Here is a 24,937-nt window from a genome sequence, read left to right on the forward strand (position 1 = left end):
CTTAGCATCATTCCAACTACAACCACTTTCTTTGCACATTTCAACAATTGCATGGTACCTATTTTTCAGACACTTAACTTTTGATTCAATATGTGGGCTGACTTGTTTGGTAAAAGTAGGTTGCTTACGCAAGATAATTTTAAGCAATTCGCTCATATAATTATTTTTAAATCCTCCATCTGATTTCCACATTGGATCACAAGCCAACTCTTGCAATGCTTCTATGAGCACTTTTACCTCTTCATCAGTCCAAAAACATTTATTTCTCTCTCTCCCACATACAGTTTCATCATTCTCCATCCTATCATTTAGAAGTCAGCCCATATATATCAATTAATTTCGATACACAATAGCATATAACTAATATTTATAATATAACAAAGCACATAAAAGAACATACAGTTAAATGTCAATCCAAATTTAAAAGAACATACATCAAGTGTCAATCTAATTCACAAATCCACTACAAGAATACATCAAATGTCAATCCAAATTTAATGAGTCTAAGAGCTAAACATCCATTCATAGCTAAATACTAAGTCCAGCCCTCCATTTGTCAAACATATCTTGAGCTAAATTATTTCTAAAATTTGCCCATTGGTCACTTGGCAAAATAGTGGATATGTACTCTACTTCTTCATCACTGTCTTCATCTTCACTTTCATTTTCTTCACTTTGTAGTAATTCTTGTGATCAAAAGTCATGAACTTCCTTATCAAGTTGTGCAACAAACAACATGCCATAATTATCGCACTTGTGTTTGAATTGAAAAAAATGAAGGGGATGCTAGAATCTTCCACCTTCCTTTTAGCAATCCAAAACATCTTTCTATGATATTTCTAGCTTTAGAATGTTTCATGTTGAAATATTCCTTTGGTCTCTGTGGTCGATAACCATTGAATTCATTAAGGTGATATCTTTGCCCTCGATAAGGGGCAAGAAATCCATCAGCATTACAATATCCAGCATCCACCAAGTAATAACAACCTTCAAAATTCAATCATGCACAAATTAATACTAAACTAACTACCTTATTTTAGAAAAAAAAAATTGATTGAATGGTATTGGATACTGCAATATATGTTTACCTTGTGGGACTATAAGACCATTAGGTCTAGAGATAGCATTTCGAAGCACACGGCCATCATGTGCCGAACCTTCCCAACCAGGCAAAACATAGATAAATTGCATATTAGGAGAACAAACCCCAAATACATTCGTTGCAATACTTTCTTTTCTCGTTAGGTATCTTAATTTTTGTTCAGTGGGTGGTGTCACATTTATTAATGTCCCATCTAAGGCACCTAAACAATTCTATTTTAACAAAAGTAAAAAATATAAAATGAGTTAAAATGTCTATATTGGATAGTTTGGATGAAAATATACGTTTTATTAAATGATTGTATTTTAATTAATGAATTACCTTAAAACATTTCCATCTCTCATCTGTGCAATCTTCGGTAATAGGCTCAGACTTCTTAAGCAATATAGTATGCAATTTCAAAACTGCTAGGAGGCAAAGATTAAATTGACGACTCACTGTTTTTCTACTTCTCCAAAATAGACCACAAATTGTTCTACTTTTCTTGTGGTGAGCCAAAACATATGCAAACATGGCAACAATTTCTTCTATTGACATGTTTCTTGTAGCTTTCAAACCTCCAGTGTCTCTAATCATTTCACATAATATCCCAAATGTTCGTCTATCCATACGAAGTTCGCTAATACAACAAGCATCACTCTCCCTAGTCAAATTGAACAAGTGTTGCATGCGCTCAGTGACTTTTTCTTCTTTTGATTTTATTTGGCGCCTTCTACTTTTGAGATGAATGAATATTAACTGGTACCACATCATAAACAGTGCAATAACAACCATTATCATTCCTGATAAAATTTGGCTATTCCGATATTTTTTGCGTCTTCTGTTTCCAATAGGCAAACATGGCATCTTTGTCTACATAACAATATGACAACCAAACGTAAGTATTCACCAAACTAGATTACGACATCAAAATCTTCAAATGCATTAAACATCAATTGATCTTATAAAAAGGGCCTAGACATGCATCATACATCCGTAAACACAATGATGTACAGGTATAAATAAGCATAAACAAACGAAATTGATGGTTGAAACTCGAAATCCTAATGTGCGAATAACTATGAAACTAAAAGGTATTCAGGCAGACAATTTTACAAACATGTACAAGGCAACCAGAAGCCCACCCAAACTATACCAGTATTCACGGATCAAATAACCAAAAGATCAAGAATCGATTGACCCTTTTTTCCAGCTTCCATTGAATGCGTAATTCAAGAAAACACATTAAAAACATAAAAATGACAAATCTAGTGACATTAACATTTATCTCACCAAAAAAAGGAAACAAAAAAAAGAGCTGAAAAACTATTTCTTTAGAGATGAAAAAACAGAGAAGAAGGAAGAGAAAAGCTTGCATACGGAGAAGAAAATTGCAGAGGCAACGGAGTCTGTAACCCACTTACCTGGGATCAAGGAATTCACCCTAGTAGAAGACTCCTCAACTCCAGAGGATGAACACAATAGGATTAAATGAAATTTGAGAAAATACGTACCTTAGAACCCTTGGATTTGGGTTGAGGATTTTCTTCAATTTTTCTTTGAGATCTTTCTCGTGGAGATTGAGTTGAACAATTTGTCCACTGAAGATATTTGCCCACTATTAACCCATTTAAATCTACTTTAGATTTTTTTTTCAAGAAATTTTGAATAAGAGATGAAAACTATATGATGAAGAAGAAGAGATAGGAAAACTGATGAAGAAGAAGAGCAAAAGGTGTGACGTGTGATGGAGAGAAAGAGAGGGTAGGTCCGTCATAAATGTTGCCCGAGGGAATAAGTTGAGGGTTTTGTCCAAAACCTCCCAATTTATTCGGGAATGGGATAAGTCCCATTTTTTAGAAATGATTCCAAAAATTGCATTCCAATAGGCTTAACCCAAGCAACAAATAAGGGGTTTATTCCATTTTGTGATTCCCAAACCCTTTAACCAAGCAGCCCCTAAGATTCGTGACTCTATTTTCCTTTTTATAGAGGAGATGAGAGGGTGCTAAGGCTAAAAGCCACACTTGTTCCTTTCCCATACTTGAAGGGTGACTCTCCTAACCTAATCAAGCAAATGAACTAGCATATTTCCAATTTCCTAAATGGAATACAAGTCTAAATGTCATGTTTCACACACATAGGGATAAGGGAGATAATATATAGAGGAAATATCATGCAAGATGAGAAAGTATCCTAAAAATGAAAAATATGTATGAAATGCGATGAATATCATGCAAAAAATGTGATTCTATAGTGAGACGGCCTAAAGGGTCTAGCATTGGATTAACCTATTATTACAAGTCTTCACTAGCATTGGACTAGTGAGAAATCGGGGAGAAAGGCCACAACTAGCATTGGACTAGTGTGGTGAAATCATACATTTATTCTAACTAAATAAATCATATAAAGCATAATTAAAGCAAATAAACACATAATGCAAATAGAACACATAACACATAAGCATAATTTCTAGATACAAAATCCTAATTAAAAGTGAATAAACACGTAAACACACAAACATGCAAGCACACAAGCAAATAAACACAAATAAAAACCTAATTATTACATTCAGGGCCTTAACTACAATCTAAGAGAAAAATTTTAAAAATAATAAACTAACTATTATATTTATCCAACTAAATATATTGTTAGCAAAAATTAAAGCCTATCCATTGCGTAGGCTACCTAAATTCATGTCTTGAGTACCTATCTATTACAATTTGGCATTTTAATGCCTCTCAGATAATCATCGAAATTGAATAAAATAAATGAAACTTAAAATGAATAAAAATGAATAATTAAAAGAAAAAGCACTCAAACACATGATATATAAGAATTTTGAAGTTGTGGTTAAATGGGGTGAAATTTGCCCTACTTATACTCCAAAATCAATAAAATGATCAAGACACCAATTTAATTATAAAGAAATGGAAATAATCATGAAATCTACCAATTAAATCACTTAAATGAAGTATAATTAACAATTAAAGAAGAAAAGTAACTTATATTTAAGAAATCAAAACTATTAGGGATTTAATTGCAAAAATTAAGAAAGTTTTATGGTCAAACTATAATTATTACAAATATTAGAGGTCAAAATTAAATAAAATGAAATTTAGGGATCAAAATGTAATTAAAATTAGAGACTTAATTGAAAGAAAACTAAAGGTTTTAGGGCCATATTATAGTTACACAAAAGTTTAGGGACTAATCTACAAAAATATTTTCTGGTTTCTTGACAAATCAGGCCACTGAGCCCTTTTTCTTATTTCTTTGGGCTAGAATTCCCTAAGCCCAGTCGCAAATCCAAGAAAACAAGCAGGTCAGCCCATCCTTTTTGACCAATCAAGCCCAACTTAAAAGGTGTGGGTTGTGTCGTCCCAAATCCATGTCAAAAACCCATAAAAATAAACTAAAACCCACTTGTCAACCCAACCAAACTAACCCTAAGCCCGAAAACTCACTTTCTTACTAAACGCAACCAAAATATTAAATCAACAAAAATCATTAAAGTTTATTTATGCTCTAAAATCCAAAATTAATCTGTCTAAAAACATGTTTAAAATATGCAAAAGATGATTAAAATTTACAAGGGGTCAAAATAGTTCATTTGTAAAAGTTTTTGAGCGATAGTAAAATTATGTAAAAATTATGGGGTCTAAGTGCAATTGTTTGAAAACTCCATGCATCTGGTTCGAAGCTTGAAGCCCAGCAACTCTCTATGAACACGTGAGAATGATTGCCGCAAAACTCACATTATCTTCCAGGTACACAAGGTTTTATGCAACCCAACTTCAAATCCACCATCCAAATGGACTATTTAAACAATCTTATGTGATATAAATCCAACTTAACATGATGCAACATGGATAAGAAAGCCAGCAAGAAAGAACAAGCAAAAGCAACGAGAATCTCACGAATTTGGCGAGGATTTGAGCAAATATGGCAGAAAAGGGATGAATGAAGTTACCTTTTAGCACTTTAAAGATCCGAAATAACGTGGGAAATCACAAGCAACTGAACCCAGATGTTGGAAGATGAAAAACCAGCTTTGTTGCAGAAGTTCAAGAATTCCGACTGCTATGAGTTTGAGGCTGAATACGATGGACTTCCAGTGATTTTTTCCACAAGGTTTCTGAACAAAATTTTCTCTATTGACTTCGGAGAGTGCAGAAATCAACAAAATGCCTAAATGACTAGAATCGTGATCGGAATTCGATCAGAAAGAGGGCTAAACACTCAACCCTAGCTCCAGAAATTTTCCGCTCTTTTTTCTTCTTTTCTCCCTCTGCTTTCTCTCTTTTTCTCTCGTTCCGCCACCTCCCTCTCTTCCTCTCTCTCTAATGCACCGTTTTTTTCCATTTATATGAGATAAGAGTTGCCAAACCCTCATCTCAATGGCTCCTATAAAACCCATTTTTTTGTGGTACTTTGAGAGCCATTAGATGGTTTGATTCTAGATCTTTCTTGATGTTGCTGGTTGTGTTTACGTATCTCTGTACTGAGGGGCTTGAATGGAAAGAAAAAATGCAAAAAAAAAAAATCGAGTGGAAATAAGATCAAATGGCAGCTACATATTCCTTGTACTGTTTTCTGGTTTATGGGTTTGTACCATTCAAGAAAAATGGCGTGCGTGCTCGTGAGAATGAATTTTTTTTTTTTGCAAAAATCTGATTTGGCAAACCCAAACTGTTAGTAGGATAAAATCCAAACCCAACACGGTTGGTGGGATAAAATCCAAACTCGATACGGTTTGTGGGATAAATCCAAACCCAACAAAATAAACAATCGGTAGAATAAAACCCAAACCCGGTAACATAAAATCTAAACCCAACAAAATAAACGATCAGTGAAATAAAATTCAAACCCTACAAAATAAAGGTTGATGGGATAAAATCCAAACCCAACAAAATAAATGATCGGTGGGATAAAAGCCAAACCCAACAAAATAAACGGTTGGTGGGATAAAATCCAAACCCGACACGGTTGGTGGAATAAAATCAAAATCTAATAAAATAAATGATCGGTGGAATAAAACCCAAACCCGACACGGTTGGTGGGAAAAAAATTCAAATCCAACAAAATAAATGGTCGGTGAGATAAAATCCAAATCCGACATGATTGATGGGACAAAATTCAAATTCAACAAAAAAAAAATAGTCGGTGGGATAAAACCATAACCCGACAAAATAAAGGTTGGTGGGATAAAATTCAAACTCGACACGATTGGTGGGATAAAATCCAAACTCAACAAAATAAAGGTTGGTGAGATAAAACCCAAACTCAACAAAATAAACGGTTTGAAATAACTTTTGAAATCTCATTTTTCAAAACTTGCCCCAATTTGGCTTTTTTTTTTGAACTAAAAATTGCCCCAATTTAATTCTGATTGAACTTCTTTTCTTCGTTTTTTTCTTGAAGTTTGTACTCATTCTGAATGAATAAGTCAATCCTCCACTTTGCCATGTAGTATTATTATTCATTTTTATTTGTGATTGACCGTCAAATTTGTAAAATTCTAACTTACGCTTCTTCGTCGTTTTCAGTCATAAATACCTGCATAGAGGGGTTTTACCAAATTACAACATGCATTTGAATTTTCACAAAAAATTTTCTTACTTGATTTGAAAAATGATGCAATTACTATTTATGAAAGGAACGGTCTTATCAAAGTCGAATTTTGAACAATAGATTCGAAAGTATATTGCTTGATTCTTGGACGAAATCCAACAAATGTATTACAAAAAATTTGCCCTAATTTGAACCTATTTTACGAAATCTCACAAATATATTACAAAAATTTGCCCTAGTTTAGACCTATTTTAGTTGCAAAAAATTTTGTTCGGATGACTATCCATTTATTTGGACAAAACAAGAAAACTGTATTTTCTAAAATTTAGAAAATAATCACGTACTAACATGCAATGTGAAGTGATGTACAATAGAAATTGCATTTTTCAAATGAAAAAAATTTAAATATCGTGTTTAGACCCATGTAGAAGACTCCATGATGAACCTCTCAAAACAAAACCAAATTGCAAAAAATCTCTTCCTCACTTGAGGATCGGCGTTGAGGGAAAAAGGTCTCATTTTTCAGGACCAATCAAGTGGGTGTTATTTTTTATTTTGAGGTGGTTATGAGAAATGGTATGTCAGTATCTGTTTTGCTTTTGTGCCCAAATTATGTCTAACCCATTCAATATCACATCTTGGTGAAAACAAATAGTTTATCGCTCTTATTTCTTTGAGAGAACTCAATCAACATATAAGCTCTATAAACATGTAATATGGGTAGAAGCGATAGTTAAATATATGAAAACAGATTATGGTCTTATGATTACGAGTGATTGGTAGATTCCTTAGAGGCATGATTTTATTTCGAGCTGTCATAAAAGATAAGTCAGCAATGGACTTTATGAACTTGTAATGTGGTTTTGATAACGATAGCTAAAAGAAACAAGATTTTCAAGGACATTACACTTAAGATCGTATTTTTTTTCAAAAATTGCCCCAGTTTTGGATTCAAAGATCTTGGACTCCATCTTGACTTTTATCATCAATCACTAGGGAATTTCAGCATTAAATCTCTTTACATTTTTCTTTTCATTTTCTTTTCTTTCTCTCTTTTTTTTTGCCAATACCGAAATTAATAATAGAATTGAAAACCCCCTAATTTTTAGATTATAGACGCCCCTTCTCTTTTTTTCAAAATTAGAGTCCAAATATCAATGGTAAAATCAAATTCCCCCGACTTGTAGTTTCTCTCTCTTTTTTTTTTAATTTTAGCATTTTTGCTATTTTTGAAACATTCTCCAATCTCCTTCCCCAATGTGGGGTGCGATCATAAGTGTTTTTGAAACGAACCACCAATTTAAACTCAAATGAGGATGCAAAGGATAAACAATGTTTAGATAGTAGAAACGATGGTCAAAATATCATTCTTATTTCGCATGACAACCAAAATAAAGAATAGCCCATTGGCAGAATCCATTCCCTTTTGACATTTGAAAATTTTTCCTGTGTAGGGTTATGATCACTAAGGCTCTTATTTGAAACGAAATTGTACATTTAAAGGTTCAAATGGGAGAACAAATGATAAAATCTGTATAGATAGAGAAACAAACGCCTAAAATATCATTGCAAATTCTCAAAACAAACAAGAGTAATATACATTTTTGCTTTCATTCAGATGTGGATTGAATCTGGTTAGATACAGTGGGCATTTTCAAAATAAAAATTGCCCTACTTTGAAGCTTGTCAACTAATGTGATTTATTTTGAAGGCTTGATAGAAGCGGACAAAATATGAATTGTAAAATGAAAGAGAAAAGGTATTGTAGTTGGTCTTTTAAAACAAACTACTCTTTTGATTTTGAACGCTCTCATCGAATAATCTGGACCACAAATCTAATATATGTAAAGATTTTAGAAAATTAAATATACACTTGTGAATTTTCAGGCAAGAGATTGAAAAATCTCAAACTTAATCTTATTTTTTAAAGTCCATAATGAAAATCTCCTAATGAGCAAATAAAGAATGAAATATACATGAATATATACAAAACAATAATTGTCTAAACGATTTTTTTACTCAACTATAATACAAATGAGAAAAGAAAATCTCTAAAGAATACACTTTCAAAAAGGATTTTTTATTGACAAATAAATATGAAATCTCTTAGATGTTTCAGACTAGTGCTTCCAGATGGATTCTCCAAGTTTTTTTTTTGTTTACATTGTAGGATCCACCCAAGAATCAAGTAATACTTGTTATTTTTTCAAAATTTATCTAACCATAATTGTTATCTGATATAGAAAAAAAAATATTTTTTTACCTTATTGAAACATCTTTTATAAATGAAGGGGAGGGGAACAAATAAAAGAAAAATACCCAAAGTTAGTAAGCAAAAATGTAAAATTGGAATGCATGTCCTATGGAGAAATCCTTTTATGTCAAGGATTGGACTAACTTGAAAAATGCAATCATCTGGGGTGGGTACGATACAATACCTGATGGATCCGATCAATTTATTGATATTCGAGTGAAAAGCAATTTGAAAATTTTGGCTAATTAGAGTGACAGAAAACATTTGACCTAACAAAATGAGGATAAAATCCAAATAGATTGATTGTTTTGATCGACACATAAAATGATGTTACAAGTCAATTTAGTACGAAAGATGCTACTTTTCAAAAGATTGCAATATCTCGACTAGATTTTACAGTCCTCTAGAGATCAAAACCCTAAAAGAGAATAAAGGGGTCAAATGGATCGGATGAAATTGATGGTTTATTCAAAAATTGACTGGGTTATCCTAAAAGTAAATAAATGGGTCAAATAGGTTGAATGAAATTGGCGATTTATTTAAAAATTGATTGGATTGTTCTAAAAGTGAATAAATTGATCAAACGGATTGGGTGAAATTGACGATTTATTCAAAATTGATTGGATTATCCTAAAAATGAATAAATAGATCAAATAGATCGGATGGAGTTTGATGGTTTATTCAAAAATTGACTAGATTGTGATAAAAGTGAATAAACTGATAAAATGAATTGGATAAAATTGAGAATTTATTCAAAATTGACTGGATTGTCATAAAAATGAATAAATTGATCAAATGGATTGGATGGAATTGATAATTTATTTAAAATTGATTGGATTGTCCTAAAAATAAATAAATTGGTCAAAATAATTGGATAGAATTGATGATTTATTCAAAATTGACTGGATTGTCCTAAAAATAAATAAATTGATCAAATAAATCGGATGGACTTGATGGTTTATTCAAAAATTAACTAGATTGTCCTAAAAGTGAATAAATTGGTCAAAATGGATTGGATGATTGGATGAAATTGATGATTTATTCAAAAAAATTGATTGGATTATCCTAAAAATGAATAAATTGGTCAAAAGAATTGGATAGAATTCAAAAATGAATAAATTGATAAAATGGGTTAGAAACAATTGATGATTTATTTAAAAATTGATTGAATTGTCCACCCATTTGTAGATTCAAATCTCACAAATTTTGTTGCAATACATTAGTCTATGAGCCTTCTAAATCAAGAATTGACCTCGATATATTTATTATTTCAACAATGAGGAATCATTTGTAAATTTTTTCAATTTAGCATCTGTTAGGCAAGGGATTTTTACCAATTTTGATAAAATGGCTAAAAATTGATTATTAGAGGCTCATATTCTAATGTGCAAAAGCTGTTCCATCATTCTCAATGTCGTCATCATGGAAGGAATCGGATCCTACCTTACCTTGTGCACTACTCCTTTGGATGATACAAAAAATATAAACGTGCAAGTCTCATTGGATTATATATCTGAGACGAAGGTGGTTTATTCCTAACATGGGATTCCCTATGCAGCATTCCCTCTATTGTTGATGCATGATGACAATTTATTAAAGCGAATAAATACACAATATAATAATTAAACTATGACCTAAAGGTGCCCTATTTAGATGTCGGGGTAAGCCTAAAATGACATGCAATATATACATAGTATTAGTGCAATAACTAAAATTTAAACATGCTATTTACAAAAGGCGATCTGTCCTAAATGAGTACCATGTTAGGACTCTTATTCCTAAGGTTTGTGAATGCAAGAGAAGAGAAAACAAAGAGAGATTAGTTCAATTAATAAATAACACATAGCACGTTGGAGTAATAAAGAAGAGAAAAGGGGCAAAATCCCTCCCCACGTGTCTAGTGTGCCTAATATGATAAGGTTGACTCTATCCTAGGCAATTTCTAACATGGATGCACCAAGCTGGGCTCACTAATGCATATAGACTCGATAAGATTTCAGACTCCCAAACCTTCAGATTAAGAGGCGAATGGTCATCAATCCCAAGGCCTTCAGTCGGTGGTTCGAGTGATCCCTTAGACGTTGTTATGCCCACGTCATGCCATGGCCACATGTCCAAGTGGATCAATTCTAATCCTAATAGGGAGGAGTGGTATGACAACCACTAAAAAGAAAATAAGATGAAGAGTTATAAAGAAATTGAGTATGCACGTATGAAGTGTTCCTTTGAGAGGAGGGATTAGATAACATTAAACATGTGTGAAGGTTCTAGGGTAGCTATACCATCCCAAGATACAAAGCGCGATAAACATAAGTAAATGAAAGTAAACAAATAAATTATTCATTGCATACACGGATATAGAGATGATTACATGTGTGAAATGCAAAAAACTCAAAAAAAGAAAGATATAACCTAAAACATCCCAATGTGATATGTAAAAGGGTTAGAAAAAGAAAAGAATCGACTAAACCAAATGCTTGGATTCTCTAAAAGTCCCCAGTGGAGTCGCCAACAGTCGCACCCCATTTTTGAAAAATAAAATAAGTGATTAGAAAAATATGATTTTTGATTAATTTTTATTTGAAAGTTGGTTTTTGATTTTAGAGGATAAATAAAGAAAAATAGCCTAAATGGGACTTAAAATATGCGATGATTTTAGCCCAAAATAAGTCTAAAAAGAGTTTTAAGAAAAAATAGGAGTCACCACTTGGTATTGAATTAAGGTGTACCAAGTCACCAAAAATATATTTTTTTAAATAAAAAATAAATAAAACCCTTTTTAGACGACTCCAAATCTTCAAAAACAAGAGAAAAGATTCGGGAGTCACGGTTGAAGAAAGAGAAGGCAAAGACTTGATCTAAAATACCCTTTCAACCTAGCAAAAGTTAGTTGCGAGATTTAGTCGAAAATTTTTTTAGTCTAACCTATAAAACTTATCACATTTGGAGGTTTCTACATCGATGCAAATCTAAACCTAATGGATATCGAGATGGTCGAAATATCTCTTCAAAATTTAATTGGTGCAAATCATATTAATTGTGATGCTCAAAAATGATTCTTAGAAGAGATTACGAATATGCAAAAATGGGTCTTGAAGAAAAGAAGAATTATAATATGTGACCTAAAAGAGAGAAATGCAACATAATGGGTGCGGGGGACTAAGATTTGTGACTCTAATTTCTTTTTTATACAGGAGATGAGAGCGTGCTAAGGTTAAAAGCCACACTCGTTCTTTTCCCGTATTTGAAGGGTGACTCTTTTAATCTAATTTGTGAAACCCACGACTTTTGGCACCAATTTTATTATTTTATCCTTATTATTTTATTTTCTCAATTAATTAAAAAGATAAAGTTACTATGTAAAAAGGAAAAATAAAATAAAATAACGGTAGGATGGGATAAGGGGTTCTATTAAACTAAAACTCTTATCCAAGCCACCTACTAGTAAGTAGTGCTAGGTTTAGAATTTTATTGAAACCCTACACAGAAAAATAACCCCAACCTTACTTTTCTTTCGTCTACCTCCCTAGAGCAAGAGCCGTCAGAGAGGAGAGAAGAAGAAGCGGGCGACACCGTCAATCGATCCGACAACTAGGCACCTAAACCTGTAAGTCTCGAGTTCACGCAAGAAAACTTCTCTTTTAAGTTTTAGTAGTTGTATTAATTGTTTTAGGAATTTTATGAACATGTATTGTTGCTATATAGGTGTAGATATATATGTTTGATAAGATTCGTATCTGGGTTAATTGAAATGTGGGGTGATTTTAATCTTGAGATTATAGAGTATTTGAATCTGTTAAAAAAAAAAAGGAAAAGGAGGGAAGACCAGCGGCGCCTGCCGTTGCCCTGTTGTTGCTAGACATTGCGGAAGCAACGTAACAAGGGGGAAAAGAGCGAGCCGCCGTCACTAGCGGCAGAGAAAGGAATTGCAAGGTTGGCCGAAAGACCTAAACGAAAAAAAAAAAAAGAAAAAAGAAAAAGGATGTCGCCTGCAAGTGCTGGCGACAACAAGCAATGGCAATGGTTGGCCTTTTCGGCCAACCAATGAAGAACAAGGGGTCACCAGACATGGTCAAAGATGGTTGGCCAGTCCTACCCGACGAAGGAAAAAAAAAAGAAAAAAAAAAGGAGAGAAATTCAGGGGTGGACCAAAATATAGTATAAAATTAGTAAAGATTTAATAAATAAATTTTAAATATAACTGGTCCATTTTATAGTTTATCGTGGGTATTAAAATTCAGGATCCAATTTAAAGTAGTTGTTAGAATTGAAGGGTTAGTCATATAAAATCATACTTAATTGATCAAGTCTAAGGTACTTAAATAGAAAGTTAAAACATCCTAATCTAACCTTATTAGGTTAATTTAGACAATGTCGTAAGCAATAATTAATTGAACAATGATAGTAAGAATATTAACAATATAGACATGGGTGAAATAAATTAAGAATATAAATGAAAATAAAAATATAATACAAGTGCAATAAACTAAGGCAATAATTATAATAATAAGTCAATATATATATGTACATATATACATAAATAATAATAGCACCTACACACGCATAAAAGTGGAAATAAAAGGAAAGGTAATAGTAACTATTTAACATATATATATAAGTGGAAATGAAATAAATTAGCGATGACGAGGACGATAATAATAATAATGAATAATTATAAATTATAAATTATAAGTAAATATAGTAAGATAGTAGTCAAGATAATAAACATGATTATGAATAATTACTTTCTTTTAAATTAGAGAACTTTACAAAAAGGGAAACTTTTCAAATTAAGAAACTTTCCAAAAATGGAAACTTTCTAAAAATAGACACTTTCCAAATTAGGAAACTTTTCAAAAATAGAAATCATCCAATTTAGGGAAAATGCTGTTAGGGTTCAAACAATGGTCTAGACATGCATTTTCGACTTACTCAGAGTTTGTATATTTATGCATTTATAAGAAATAACAACTAATTAGGAAACCTATGCATTTGATAGGTATGGTACCAGTTTAAAAGATCTACGGTAGTTCCACTCGAGCAGCCAGATGAAGGTAGGTGGTACTTACCCTTCTGAAATTTCAAATGTGCAAAATGAAATTCTTGTTTTTAATCCTATTTTGTTGTGTTAACTCGAAAGGTGTTTGATTAAATGCTTTACTTGGATATTTATGAAAGCTATATTTTTACTATACAAAAATGGACAATGTGATTTATTTGAAATGTTTTGATATGTTATTATATACCAAACGAATTGAATCTTTTATGAAATCAAAGATTTATGTATGTGACGTGTGGAATGAATTTTTGACAATTAAAGCTCAAAACAGTCATGGAATAAACGGTAGGGGCTATAGTCCTGTCTAATCGTCATGGTAGCCTGGTATAAAGTCCGGCCGATTGGTAAGGTCATGGTAGCCTGGTATAAAGTCCGGCCGATTGACCCATGTATGAAAAGAGGCCAATCAATAGTCATGAAACTTATTGGTCGCCCACCTAGAAGGGGTTTAATCTCTAGGTTGAGTACTCAATAGCCGGCCATCATATGTACCTGTTATGAGCTAAAATGAAATGATTTATGAGGTGATATGGAATGATTTATGAACTGATCTGAAATGAGACTTATGAACTGATTTATGAGTGGATGTGAAGAGACTTGTGAATTGAGACGAAATGATTTACAACGTTATGATTTTCTATGTTCATTTATCAACAAGATGCTTTTAAATTGCTTGCCACTCGTTACTACTGATTGTTTTATAAATAACGTTACTTTTAAAATTATGGAGGTGATCGATGCGCAAATGATTTGATTTGTACTTATATATATATGTATTTATAAAGTTACGAGTACATGGTCCAACAGAGGGGTAAATATTACCTACTGAACGATGTGTCGCTCAACCCACTTCTTACCATTTTTGCAGATTCTGAAGAGTATGAGTTGGTTTACGTAGAAGACCCTAAGGATGACTTTTATTAATTTTGGATGAATAGATGTTGGCAGGCTAGCTACTTCTAGTTGTTAGTCTTATTTACTTTGGTTTCCACTGTTTCAGTCAGAGAATAAATGTACGAACGTCTTGAATATTCGTAGACTTTCTTTTATATGTAATTCGTACCACACTTTATTTAGTTGATTTATTTAGTGCTGTTAAGGTTAAATTCGTTAATGTAGCCTTGTATTCTTGAGTGAGACTTGGGAGTACGGCGGATGTCATGTGACGGGCACGTGCGGGCTCGAGGCGTGACATAATTAAACAAATGAACTAGCCTATTTCTAATTTTCTAAATGGAATGCAAGTCTAAATGTCATGTTTCATGCACATAGGGATAAGGGAGATAATATATAGAGGAAATATCATGCAAGATGAGAAAATATCCTAAAAATGAAAAATATGTATGAAATGCGATGAATGTCATGCAAAAAATGCGATTCTATCGCGAGACGGCCTAAAGAGTCAAGCATTGGATTAATCCATTTTCACAAGTCTTCACTAGTGTTGAACTAGTGAGAAATCGGGGAGAAAGGCCACAACTAGCGTTTAAATAAACACATCATGCATTTATTATAACTAAATAAATCATATAAAGTATAATTAAAGCAAATAAACACATAATGCACATAGAACACATAACACATAAGTATAATTTCTATATGCAAACCCTAATGAAAGTGAATAAATACATAAACAAACAAGCATGCAAGCACACAAGTAAATAAACGCAAATAAAAGCCTAATTATTACATTCGGGGCCCTAACTACAATTTAAAAGAGAAATTTTAAAAATAATAACCTAACTATTACATTTATCTAACTAAATATATTTTTAGCAAAAATTAAAACCTATCTATTACATAGGCTACCTAAATATATGTCTTGGGTACCTATCTATTACAATTTGGCATTTTAATGTCTTTCAGATAATCATCAAAATTGAATAAAATAAATGAAACTTAAAATGAATAATTAAAAGAAAAAGCACTTAAAACATGCAATTACATATAAAAAACACATTGGAGCACATAAAAGAATTTAAAATAATAAAAGAGGTTACCTCCCTTGAAGTTGTGGTTAAATGAGATGAAATTTACCCTACTTATGCTCTAAAATCAACAAAATGATCAAGAAACCAATTTAATTATAAAGAAATGAAAATAATCATGAAATTTACCAATTAAAGCACTTAAATGAAGTATAATTAACAATTAAAAAAGAAAAGTAACTTATATTTAAGAAATCAAAATTATTAGGGACCTAATTGCAAAAATTAAGAAAATTTTTGGGGTTATATTATAATTATTACAAGTATTAGGGGTCAAATTAAAAAAATAAATTTTAGGGTCCAAAATGCAATTAAATTAGGGATCTGATTGAAAGAAAACTAAAGATTTTAATGCTATATTATAGTTACACAAAAGTTTAGGGACTAATCTGCAAAAACATTTTCTTATTTCTCCCGCCGTTTTTCTTATTTCTTTGGGCCAGAATTCCCAAAGCCCAGTGGAAAGTCCAAGAAAACAAGCATGCCAGCTCATCTAATTTTACCAATCAAGCCCAACTGAAAAAGTATGGTTTTGTCATCCCAAACCCATGCCAAATCCTATGGTTTTGTCATCCCATAAAAATAAGCTAAAACCCATTTGCCAAATCCAATCAAACTAACCCTAAACCCAAAAACTCACTTTCTTACAAAACCCAACCAAAATATTAAATCAACAAAAATCATTAAGGTTTATTTATTCCCTAAAATCCAAAATTAATCTGTCCAAAAACATGTTTAAAATATGCAAAAGATGATTAAAATTTAAAAGGGGGCAAAATGGTTCATTTGCAGAAGCTTTTGAGCGATAGTGAAATTATGTAAAAATTATGGGGTCTAAGTACAATTTTCTGAAAACTCCATGCACTGGTTCGAAGCTTGAAGAGGAGTTGCAGACCCAGCAACTCTCTATGAACACATGAGAATGATTGCTGCAAAACTCATATTATCTTCCAGACACACAAGGTTTTATGCAACCCAACTACAAATCCACCATCCAAATGGACTATTTAAACAATCTTTTGTGATATAAATCCAACTTAACATGATGCAACATGGATAAGAAAGCCAGCAAGAAAGAACAAGCAAAAGCAACGAGAATCTCACGAATTTGGCGAGGATTTGAGCAAATATGACAGAAAAGGGATGAATGAAGTTACCTTTTAGCGCTTTAAAGAGCCAAAATAACGTGGGAAATCACAGGCAAATGAACCCAGATGTTGAAAGATGAAAAACTAGCTTTGTTGCAGAAGTTCAAGAATTCTGACTGCAGCGAGTTTGAGGCTGAATACGATGGACTTCCAGTGATTTTTTCCACAAGATTTCTGAACAAAATTTTCTCTATTGACTTCGGAGAGTGTACAGAAATCAATAAAATTTCTAAATGACTAGAATTGTGATCGGAAAGAGGGCTGAACACTCAACCCTGGCTCCAGAAATTTTCTGCTCTTTTTTCCTCTTTTCTCCCTCTGCTTTCTCTCTTTTTCTCTCGTTCCGCCGCCTTTCTCTCTAATGCACCATTTTGTTCCATTTATATGAGATAAGGGTTATAAGGGTTGCCAAACTCTCATCTCAATGCAGTGACGGAGCCAAAATTTTTTCCTTAGGGGGGCCAAAATTTTTTTGAACAAAATTATCTTAATATGTTATGTTCAAAATAATTTTTATCTATTTAAATATATGGCATCTTAAAATATCAAATATTAAATTTAATTGTAAAGGTATGTCTATTTCACAAATATATAGCATAGTCATAATTAAAATTAAGACAAAAAATAATCTTTGATTAAATATCTTATAACATCACAAACCACCTAAGTTGCACATTATGAGAAGATACTCCAATATGTCACTTGTGCAAAAACAAAAATATAACTATGCAATATAAATATAACTATTTTCAATTAAAAAAGATAAAAGTTATGTTAACATACCTTGAAATTTTATCATCTTTTATTAAAAGTAAATTGAGTTTTACGTTCTTTCATAAAACTAAATTCATCTATAATTGAATCAATGCAAAATTTTCAAACAACTTCCTTTTTTTTATGTACATTGTTAGGCAATCATTCAAAAAATTATCTTTTATCTTGTCTTGGAGCTTTGTTATGATTAACTTCATAATTGAAAATATCAATTCTATAGACTATAGAATGAAGCCAGGATTTTTTCCTTGGGAAGGGGGCCAAAATTTTTCTAAACAAAATTATCTGAATATGTTAATTTTCATCTATTTAAATATATGACATCTTAAAATATCAAATATTAACTTTAATTATAAAGGTATGTCTATTTCATAAATATGTAGCATAGTCATAACAAAAATTAGGACAAGAAATAACCTTTAATTAAATATCTTATAAGATCACAAACTACCCAAATTGTATATTATGAGAAGATGCTCCAATATGTCACTTGTGCAAAAACAAAAATATAACTATGCAATATAAATATAACTACTTTCAATTAAAAAAAAAGATAAAAGTTATGTTTGCATATCTTGAAATTTCAATCTCTTTTCTTAAAAGTAAATTGAGTTTTACGTTCTTTCATAGAACTAAATTCATCTATAATTAAATTAGTGCTAAATTTTTGAATAACTTCCCCTTTTTTATGTACATTGTTAGACAATCATTCAAGAAATTATTTTTTATCTTGTTTTGGAGCTTTGTTCTGATTATATTCATAATTGAAAATGCTAGTTCTTTAATTGCAGTTGATACAGGTAGAGTGAAAACAAATATAATTAATCTGTCAACAATAAGATAGATCACTCAATTTTTTGTCTTAACCAAGCCTTCAAGTAATTATTTGTATATTTGTTTATGGGTCAACAAGAGGATAGTTCACTAATTTTAAATTTTTTATCAATTAGGGTAAGTTGTATATATGTATATGGACCAATAAAGTAATTATTTTTATTTTAGACCATTGATAATTATGAATTGAGTCTTTTATTATAATATATCAAATTGGGTGAATTTACTATGGATCATCAAATTATATGTTTAATTTTTTGAACGTTAAATAATTAGCACAATAAAAAATAAAGAACTTGTTTTGAAGAAAAATTTAAATCAAATGTGGTTAATTCATACACACACACACACACACAGATATATATATATATATATATATAAACTCTTATAATCTAAACTAAAATTGTAAAAAATTAAGATGGGTCAACTTTGTCTTGTACATATATCTACATACTATGAATTAAATTTTCAAAACTTGGCCCCCCTCAGCCCCCCCTTGGCTCCGTCATTGTCTCAATGGCTCCTATGAAACCCATTTTTTGTGGCACTTTGAGAGCCATTAGATGGCTTGATTCTAGATCTTTCTTGATGTTTCTGGTTGTGGTTATGTATCTCTGTACTGAGGGGCTTGAATGGAAAGAAAAAATGCAAAAAAAAAAAAAAATGAGTGGCAATGGGATCAAATGGCAGTTGCATCTTCCTTGTACTGTTTTCTGGTTCATGGGTTTGTGCCATTGAAGAAGAATAGTGCGCGAGCTCGTGGGAATGATTTTTATTTTTATTTTTTGCAAAAATCTGATTTTGATTTTTTTCTGCCTTTCTTTTCTTTTCTTTCTAATTTTCTAAAAAATGTATTGAAATGATTTTCTTAAGAAAAATAAAAATATCATGAAATGAAAAGGAACAAATAGATAAATAAATAAAACAAAAATAAAGTAATAATAATAAAAATAAATAAACAAATAAACTAAGGTAAAATTTTGGTGTCTACACCAGGCCAAAGGGCCAGTGGTTGATGGTTCCATTGTATTAGGCACTAAATAACTGGCTTTGAGTTCCTTAAAATAACCCTTCTCTGTAACACTTTCTCTGGCTCCAAAAGACAATGGTCAAAAAGTATAGGTGGCAAACCAACCCATTTAACTAAATTTATCCATACCTGCCAATGAATAGATGGGTATGAGTATCTTAAATTTTTGCATATGGATATAAATGAATTACCCAATAATATTCATTTATTAAATGAGTATTATTGGGTAATTTATCAAACCCAATTAATCCATTTATAATTGTCTTCCCCCAAGTTTCCTCTCTTCCCCCACCCATTTTTTTTTGGATTTTTTATTTTGTCATGATATCAACTACTTTTATTTAATTATTATTATTATTTGTTGGTTTTATCTTATCATTTTATTTTCTCTTAGTTTGTTAACTTGCTTATTTTTAGTATTATCAATTTATAATAAGTTTTAACCTCTTTTCCTATTTTTCTAAAATAAAAATTTAAATTTATACATGAAAAAAATGTTAGGGGTTCAAAAATTTTGAATTAAGTTTTTATGTTAACTTTTATAGTACTTAGTTCAAATTTTTATATTTTTATTATTCAATTATTAAATAGTATAAAATTTTGTGACATAAAGTGCGGATGGAAAAAAATTGGTAATTAGGTTTATTGAGTATTATAAGTAAATATTTAAAACTAATAATGGGTGCAAAGAGCGGTAAAAATTGATAACTTAGTTTGCAAAAATGAATTTAAGTTAGTGATAAGTGAATATTTCACATATATTTCGTACGGATTTGCACGAGTTTTTGTCATATTTTTAGAGGTTCTTAGCCATACATAAGCTCTTTTTGGTGCAAATTGCTTCAAGTGTTGTTTAGTGATCGAAACTTCCAAAATGAGTAGATTAATGCATAAACATGTGATATTTTGTAGGTTATCGGTGCATGAAACACTGACATAAGATAAAGAAGAGGCAAGGTGCTAGTTGGAGGACAACAGACAAGTGAAACAAGAAGCAAAAATTGAGCAAAAGAGGATAGAATTTGAAGTTGGAAACAGGGGAGAGGGATCCGAACTCGGATCCATGCTCATCCTTTTTGATCCGAGCCCTCGTCTGATCTTCTGGAGAAGTAGATCCGAGGCCAGGCGATCCGAGCTCGAATCGCTTTGAAGAAGGCCTCGGATACTGCAGGAAGAACTTGTGAAGAAAATGCTGAGGAAACTGATCCGAGCTCGGATCACTCTTTCACCCCTCGGATCCAGGCCTCGAATCTTCCTCTCTCCTCTGCAATTTGCAGGACAACTTGTGCTTATTTCACATTTACTTTTTGACTTATGTTTCACACAAAATTTCGGCTGGAAACTGGCAGACCTCTTGTACACTTGAAGAAGAGAGAATTGTAGTTTTAGTCCCCAATGTATTACCCATGCACGGAACTGGTCCTCAATCTATTTCAAAAAGTAAATTTGGTCCCTAATCTATCCAATTTTGCATAAAATTGGACAATTAACAGATTCCTTCCAATTGACTAATGCAATGTGGCGCATGCACTCACTGTACCAGACCGTGCAAGTGGTTCCAATTTTGTTGTCCCCTGCAACGGGGCAAAAAGGAAATAAGAAAGAAGAATTGGAAGAATGAGGGTATATAGCAGGCGGCAGGAATCAGAAAGAAAAGAACCACACATCAAGTGATCATAAGCCTCCTCCTTCCATATCTATCAACAAAACACATACTAATGATGGACCCAATTGCGTTGAGACCAGAAGTGATGAGGGACAGACCAAAGCAGTCCGATTTGAAGCAAAACCAGCGAACTGGATTATGCTTGGACTATAATACATGACAGTATTGATGCCAACAAATTGCTGAGCCACCTGAACTGTAATTCCAGCATATAGTCCTCTCCGGAAAACAGGATAACTCAAGGCTTGCCTTACTTTTGAAATTAAATTGCCTTCTCCTACAAAACCTTGTTGGGCCATTTCCTCATCAACTGATGATTTCAGGGCCTGCATTTCCTCCTTATCTTCCTCAGTAGGATAAATCCTCTGTAATATGGATTTGACCTCGTCAACTTTACCCTGCTTGGCAAAGGGGAGTTGCAAATTACAAAAGGCAAAAGCAGACTGAGGCGATAAAAATGTAATCGAGTAAAGAGCGGCTTCTTTCTTTATGCATTGGACAACAACGGAGCAAGAAGATGGCCAATTCTTACGTGGGTGAAAGCTAAATTGATAAGATAGGAAAGAAACTGGCCTCTGGTAATTAAGAAACCATTTGTGCTAACAAGAGCACCTCTGATTCTGTGGGGTGAGGCTCCCGAAATGTAAAGAGGCTCAGTCATGGATGCCATCCCAACCCCTAAGCCAACAAATATTCTCCCAACAGTGATCATCCAGGGAGCTTGAGAAACGGCCATAACGATAGCTCCAACAAAGAAGAGAATATCAGCCGCCAAAATGGAGATTTTACGACCGAATTTGTCATTGATCCATTCGCCACATACAGCACCAAGAATAGCTCCTGCAACAGCCATGCTGACAATTGTCTCTTGAAAATTTTTGAACAAGAACAGTTTACCTGGAGTAGTAGTAATTGAACAAGGAGAAATTCTTGAGAGAGTATGATGAAAAGTGGAAGAAAGTCATGGTACCTGGAGCCATGTCTTCCCGTCAACAGCTTTGAAGTCGTCTCTAATGTAAAGGAGGGCACCGGAAATAACTCATGCAGCAAATTAGGGATGCAACTTGCAAGAGACGAATAAAAAGGGATGTAATCTTCTGTGAATGAAGCAATAGGGGGGTGGGTGGGGTGGCTTTCTGGATCACCTGTGTCATAACCAAAGAAGAGACCTCCAATTCCAGCGGATAAGGCCAATCTCATGATGTAGGGTGTCTTTCATGTTGTGCACCAGCACTCCGTGAATTCAGTTCTGTCGACTTTTGAGACTCCCCCTTCAACCATCTTGATTAAATTTTCTTTTTCTTCTTCAATGTTGGTTGTTGCAGAAGAAGAATTGAGGGGCTCTTGGAAACTTGCACTAAAGAAAGAAGGAAAGGCCGAAAAAAAAAGAAAAAAGAGAGAATGGTATGTGAGTTCTGAGATGGGACTGACCAAAGTTGGCTTGAATTATTCTTCTCCTCTTTCTCCTTCGGCCGCTTCTCCTTTTTGTGTTTAACTTGGAAGAGAGCAAGGTGACCGCCTTCTCACCTCTCTCCAGTCCGGAACTGGAAGCCAACTTTACAAAATTATTGAGAGCAAGGTGACCGCCTTCTCACCTCAATTTATATGTCGAGCAAAGATTTCATAATGGATGCTTCGAATATCAGTACACTTGGTGTGTGGTTCTTTTCTTTCTGATTCCTCCCGCCTGCTATATACCCTCATGCTTCCAATTCTTCTTTCTTATTTCCTTTTTGCCCCGTTACAGGGGACAGTAAAATTGGAACCACTTGCACGTTCTGGTACAGTGAGTGCACGCGGCACATTCCGTTAGTCAATTGGAAGGAATCTGTCAATTGTCCAATTTTACACAAAATTGGATAGATTAGGGACCAAATTTACTTTTTGAAATAGATTGAGAACTAGTTCCGTGCATGGGTAATATGTTGGGGACTAAAATTACAATTCTCCTCTTGAAGAAGCAAGATGTGAAGATTTTAATGAGGGGTAAATTTGGAAAGGAAAGGAGGAAAAGACATTATTAGAGAAGAGTATAACATAGTAGAAGGGGGGATATCAGATTTTCGCAATTAGAACTTAGAAATTAGTCTTGTATTGTTCTCTCTAACTAGCAACTTTGGTGAGAACAATTGGAAACTTCATTGTACCCATTTTGTTGAAGAAATTGAAGATCATTGGGAGCTTTGTGATTAACCTTGGCTAAGCTTTCTTTAATCTATCTTTTACTTGTGATTCATGATGTGTTCATGCAATGAACCTAGGTGTTTTCTTGTTCTATCTTACATGAGTAGCTAAATTTCTAGATCTAGGAAGTAGATGAAACTTATGGCTACTTGACATGAAATAAATATGAGTTACACTTGTTACATCTTATATTAACTTATCTATTTGTGCATGCTTATAACTTGTTGTTGCTTGATCACCAATAACAAGCTCTTAGTTGTTATTAGTCAATGAAAATTGGTAATAATGATAGAACAACATGAGTAGAGCTTAAGTAGTAGACTCATGAGAATAAAGGTACTCTTAAGTGGATTAACTTGCATTTCATAAAGAAAACAAGAGTAGAATTAGTTATTTACCATGAGAATAGGGAAAATTGGACTATTCTAGGCTATTTCATCATGAGAATGAAATTTGATAATATTGAAAATGAATCCCTAGTTAAACAAGGATTGTAACAAGAGGTAAATCTATTCATTTGTGTTGTTTATGCTATAAGTGGAATCTACATCCTTAGACTCAAGTATTTAGTGAATTATCTCCATTTGTTATCTTGTAATTGTCTAGTTAAGATTTGTAGGTAGTAGTAATTATAGATTCTCTTACTTCAATTATTAGCTAGTCTAAATAATAGAGAAAGTAAATGACCTAGTACTTGTTTAAATTGCTCCTCGTGAGATCGACTCGATATATGTCCTAAATTACTAATTTGACCTGTATACTTGCAGTCAAATGGGTATAAATTGGAATTAAACTTGCACTTACATAAAAAAATTCATCAAATTTTTGGCGTCGTTGCTGGGGAGCGGCAATATTAGAGCCTAATTAACTTTATTAATTTAGATATTATTTGTATTTACTAGTTAAACTAGTTATAGTTAATTTAGGATTTTTATTAGTTTTGTCAATTAATTGCTACATAATCTCTTTTATTTTTGCTTGTAGGGTATGTACCGGGCATTGCGGGTAGTAGTACTTTTTTATTTGAAAATTGAAAGGACACTACGTAAACAAAGAAGGTGTACACCACAACAATAAGAAGAAGAGATTAGGCAACCAATAGAGAGAATTGCAATAGAGCTACCGTTTGAAGAAGAAATGGCAGAAATGAAGCAAATAGGCGAGTTTTAAGGGATTTCGCTCTACCGGGAACTCAAGGATTCCAAACAAGTATAGTGCGACCGACAGTAAACGCTAACAATTTTGAGATTAAACCATCACTTATCCAAATGGTTCAACAATCTCAACTTGGAGGTAATGCTGTAGAGGATCCAAATGCACACTTAGCCATATTTTTGAAGATATG

General features: G+C 32.7%; 1 pseudogene; it reads right to left on the bottom strand.

The window, feature by feature from the left end:
* Positions 1-21,408: 21,408 nt before the first annotated feature.
* LOC113750431 lies at positions 21,409-22,689 on the bottom strand (annotated as a pseudogene).
* Positions 22,690-24,937: the final 2,248 nt, after the last annotated feature.

The sequence above is a fragment of the Coffea eugenioides genome, chromosome 10 (assembly GCF_003713205.1).
Source record: "Coffea eugenioides isolate CCC68of chromosome 10, Ceug_1.0, whole genome shotgun sequence".
In the NCBI taxonomy this organism is placed as follows: Eukaryota; Viridiplantae; Streptophyta; class Magnoliopsida; order Gentianales; family Rubiaceae; genus Coffea; species Coffea eugenioides.